Here is a 5,395-nt window from a genome sequence, read left to right as displayed (position 1 = left end):
ATTCACTCACCTCAGTCTCCCAAGGCGCGGGATTACAGGCTGAGCCACCAAGCCCGGCTAGGGTTCTGCTTTTCATTTTCTCTGGGTAACTTGTTTAGCAGAGAAAAAGGAGTTTTGAGACTGGGTGTGGTGACTCACTTGCAATCCCAGCACTTTGGGAGGCCAAAGCACAAGGATTGCTTGAGCCCAGGAATTTGAGACCTGCCTGGGCAACATCGCCAAACCTTGTCGCTCCAAAAAATAAAAAAAAATTAGCTAGGCATGGTGGCATATACCTGTAATCCCAGCTGCTTGGGAGGCTGAGGCAGAAGGATTGCCTGAGTCCAAGAAGAGGTCAAGGATGTGTGTGGTAAGCTAGCCTGTGTAACAGTGAAACTCCAACTTAAAAAAAAAAAAAGAATCCTTTCATGTCACAGGAAAGATAATGACAGGTCCCTCATGTGGAATGAGCTTCTTTCTGATTCACCAATTTAAAAATGTGTTCTCTTTTTTTTTTTGAGTGGGAGTTTACATCTGTCATCCGCTGGGCTCAGGTGATCCTTCTGCCTCAGCTTTCCAAGTAGCTGGAACTACAGGCACGCGCTACCACACCTGGCTAATTTTTGATTTATTGTTGAGACAAGGTCTTGCCAAGTTGCCTGGACTGGTCTCAAACCCATGGGCTCAGGCAATTTACTCGCCTCGGCCTCCCAGAGTGCTGGGATGACAAGCTGCGTCACCGAGCCTGGCCAAAATGTATACTTTTTTTTTTTCTTGAGTTGGCGTCTCACTCTGTCTCCCAGACTGGAGCGCAGTGGCCGCTCCCGGCCACCGCAGCCTCGACCTGCTGGGCTCTGGCGATCCTTCCGCCTCAGCCTTCCGAGGAGCTGGAACTACAGGCGCACACTACCACGCCCAGCTGAATTTTTGATTTATTGTAGAGATGATGTCTCGTCAAGCTGCCCAGGCGGGTCTCGAACCTGCGGGCTCAGGCAATCCACTCACCTCAGCCTCCCAAAGGCACGGGATTACAGGCTGAGCCACCGAGCCTGGCTCAAAATGTATACTTTTAATGGGTATCTTTTCCTCCCTAAGTCGTATGACAGAAATCCTCTGCTGGTTTCATTTGCTGGTCTGTGTGGGCTGTGGCCTGGTGGTGGCTCCTGAAGACACCCGGCATGTTATGATACTGGAGGCTGCCTTCAGTTATTTCTCTTTGGGAAACCAAGTTTCTTTTCTTTTCTTTCTGAGTTGGAGTCTCATTCCATCACCCAGACTGGAGTGCAGTGGCATGCTCCCGACTACCGTAGCCTCGACCTACTGGGCTCCGGTGATCCTTCCACCTCCGCATTCCAAGTAGCCAGAACTACAGGTGCGCGCTACCATGCCTGGCTAATTTTTTATTTGTTGTAGAGATGAGGTCTCACCAAGTTGCCTGAGTAGGTCTCGAACCCACGGGCTCAGGCAGTTCACTCACCTCGGCCTCCTAAAGTGCTGGGATTATAGGATGATCCACCTAGCCCTGCCAAAACCAAGTTTCTTACATGAAGGCTTTTCCCTTCAGATTCCCCTACTGAGAGCACTAAGTAAATCCATGTTGGGCTCACCAGACACATCTCTCTGTCTCTCCTTTTACATTTCTGTTTACTTATTTTTTAAACTTGTAATACAAATATAGAAAAAAGTGCAAAGTAGGGTACATGTCCCTGAATTTTCACAAAGTGAACATACCCATGTAACTAGCACCCAGACCAAGAAAAAGAACAATTTCCAGAACCCTACAGCTCATCCACTTCCAGTCACTTATCCCACAAGGGGGAACTATCCTGACTTCCAGTTGCATAGTTTACCTGCTTTTGAACTGTATATATGTAGAATAATACAGCATGCATTCTTTCACATCTTGCTTCTTTTGCTCAAAATTTTATGTGATTCATTCGTGTTGCTATGTGCAGTTATTGTTCATTCATTCTCATATCTATAATATTCTATTATATGAATAGAGCACATTTTACTGTTGATGGACATTTGGGTTATCTCCAGTTTTATTACATGTTACAAAATGCCGCTATGAACATTCTTGAACATGTCTCTTGATGAACATATGCATACATTTCTGTTGGGTAAATACTTAGATACGGAATCACGAGGTCATAAAGTATGCACATGTTCAGCTTTCATAGGGCCAGTTTTCTCAGAGTTTCAGCTGTTCCACATTCTGATGGATGTATTGTGGTCTTAATTTGAATTTCTCCACTGACTCGTGAAGATACTTTTTCACATATGTATTAGCCAAGTTTTTGTTTATTTTATTCGTACAACCATATATGAATATATCTTTGTTATACATGAATAAAGATAATACATAAAAAGAGGTAAAGTCCCCCTAAAATTAACTCCTTCCCAGTTTTGAGCACCAGACTTGGAGTTAGAAGACCTGAATTCTTGCTTTGGTCTGCCACTGGCTTGCTGTGTGACTTAGGACAAGCCACCTCTCTGGGTCGGTCCCCCCATTTACAAAATGAGTATTTAGGTGGTTTCTAAGGGCCTCTTTGATATTCTGACCACTGTTCCTATGATTCCAAGAGCCTCCATAAGGTAGGTTGTCCCAATATCCTTCCTCTCAATCTTCCTGAGTGATTGAACCCCTGATTTAAATTGAGCATATGGCTGCCCCACTAGATTATTTTACAACCAGGTGTCGACATGTGACTAAGTACAGACAAGGATGTGTGGACAAAAATGGTGTATGTAACACTTAGGTCATGCCCTTATAAGGAAAGGTCATGTCCTACACTTGCCCTTTTCTTCTTTCTGTTGGTTGAAAAGAGAACCTGATGGTGGGAACTGGACCCGCCATCTTTGATCATGATGAGGTGGAAGCCAAGATGTGTTGAGGATGACAAAACAAGGCAAGAGCTAAGACCCTCCCCTGCCATGTAGCTGACATAATATCAGCCCTGGATTGCTTAGAGAGAAGTACATTTCCATCTTAAGCTACTGTGATTTGGGCTTTTCTTATATACACTGGACCCGAATCCCAACTAATACACAGAGTGACTGAGGAATGACTTTAGGTTGGGTGTTGGATCAGGTTTCTTTATGTGTAAATAGGGCACAATTGAAGGAATTGGAGGAAATGACACTTAAGCTGAGATCTTAAGAGGAAGGATGACAGGTGTAATCTCAGCACTTTGGGAGGAGGCGAGAGGATTGCCTGAGCCCACGGATTTGAGACCAGCCTGGACAACTTGATGAGACCTCATCTCTACAATAAGTAAAAAAATTAGTTGAGTGCGCACCTGTAGTCCCAGCTACTCAGAAGGCCAAGGTGAAAGGATCATCTGAACCCAGAGGGTAGAGTTTGCAGTGGCTGTGAGTGTGCCACTGCACTCGTCTGGGAAGCAGAGTGAGACTCCAACTCAGAAGAAACACACACACACACACACACACACACACACACACACACACACACACGAGGAAGGAGCTATTTAGATTTAGAGCAAAAGCATTCCAGACAAAGGGGACCACTGGAGCAAACGTGCTGAGACCTTGCCAACCTACTGTGAAAGAAGGCACATCTGGTTAACCCTGGTGTTTCATCTTTCATGCAACTGTTAACAGTGACTGAGTCAATGGGTTGGCCATGTGACCTGAGCAGGGCCAATCAGAGACCTCCAGAGATCTGCTATATCAATGATGGGGCAGAAAGGATCTTTCTCTGGCATTATAAGTCTTAAGGATCATTTCTGTCTAGAGTTATTGAGGATCATGTTGCTGCCAAGTAGCAAAAGCCCACCTGAGAATGAAGACAAGCTGAGGCAAACAGAAAAGAGCTAGAAAGGGACAGAGTCCTCCATGTGAGCCTTTGACCCTGGATTCAACCACACCTGTCCTTATCACCATCCAGTTATGAAAACTAGTCATTCCCTTTTCTGCTACTGAACTGGGTCTCTGTCACTTGCAACCAAGAGCACCCAGAACAATACAGAGCGTGGTTTGCTGCAAGTCATGGGCCAAAATATGTGGAATTGGTGGAGTCCAAGTGAGGTGTGGAGAAGGTCAAGATTCCCCATTCAATAGTCGGGAAACCAGCAATCTTTGCTCCTAGGTAGTAAAGAAGCTAAAATACCACTTGTATTTTAGAACTTGGCAACCGTATACCCACTGAGTTGCAGTTGTAAGGATCTTAGTAAAGCTAAAAGTGAAAATAGTAGAATGTTTTGGCTACCTGTCGTGGCCTTCAGTAAGTTCCTGCAAGAAAGGGACAAGCTAGTCCCAGCTAGCACATCTGAGAGAAAAACAAGAAAATCCAGTCTCAGTAGCAGATGACTTTAATGCTTACTAACCGGTAGTAATGCCTAGAAGTCTGATAATAATATGCTTTGCCAGATTGTGAAAGTTGAATTCTGTCCAGGGATAAAATTACTATTAATAAGGACAGGCCACATAGCAGGAGACTGGAACTGTGCCAGAGCCAGATCCCACAGGACCACCCAACCCTTTCCCCTGAGTCCTGACTGCTGCCTGGCCATTATAGCCTCTGTAGACAAAACATTGTGGGCTGGCACTCTTGTGGAGTCAGACAAGTCCCTACTCCAGAGGGCGCCACTTGCATAGACCATGATGTCTGAAGGCAACTGGGCTCTTTGGACTTCTCCATTCCTGGAGCTAACTGCAGACGGTCCTGAACTTACTATGGTTCGATTCTAGATTCTCAACTTTACAATGATGCGAAAACAATATAGATTCAGTGAAAACCACTTCAGAGTCAGGGGTGGTGGCTTACACATGCAGTCCTGGCACTTTGGGAGATGGAGGTGAAAAGACTGCTTGAGCCCAGGAGTTTGAGACCTGCATCTCTACAGAAAAAATCAAAATTAGTCAGGCGTGGTGATACAAGCCTGTAGTTCTAGCTACTCAGGAGGCTGAGGTGGAAGGATCACCTGTCCAGGAAGTCGAGGCTACAGTGAGCCATGATCATGCCACTGCACTCTAGCCTGGACAAGAGTGAGACCCCGACTCAAAAAAACAAACAAAAACTGTACTTCAAATTTTGATTCAAAAAGAAATTTTTTTTTGAGTTGGAGTCTCACTCTGTTGCCCAGGCTGGTATGCAGTGGCACAATCACGGCTACTATAGCCTCAACTTGCTGGGCTCAGGCGATCCTTCTGCCTCAGCCTTCCAAATATAGCTGGAATCACAGGTGTGCACCACCATTCCCGGCTAATTTATTGTAGAGATGATATGGTCTTGCCAAGTTGCCCAGGCCGGTCTCGAACCCCTGGGCTCAGGCAATCATCTCGCATCTGTCTCCCAAATTGTTGGGATTACAGGTGTGAGACACTGACACCAGCCCAAAATTCTTTTTTTTGTTTTTTTTTTTTTTTGAGTTGGAGTCTCACTCTGTCACCC

The sequence above is a fragment of the Carlito syrichta genome, unplaced genomic scaffold (assembly GCF_000164805.1).
Source record: "Carlito syrichta isolate Samal-C Ts95f unplaced genomic scaffold, Tarsius_syrichta-2.0.1 Scaffold302949, whole genome shotgun sequence".
Taxonomy (NCBI): Eukaryota; Metazoa; Chordata; class Mammalia; order Primates; family Tarsiidae; genus Carlito; species Carlito syrichta.
The sequence above is the reverse complement of the archived record's forward strand: the minus strand, read 5'-3'. Positions refer to the sequence as shown.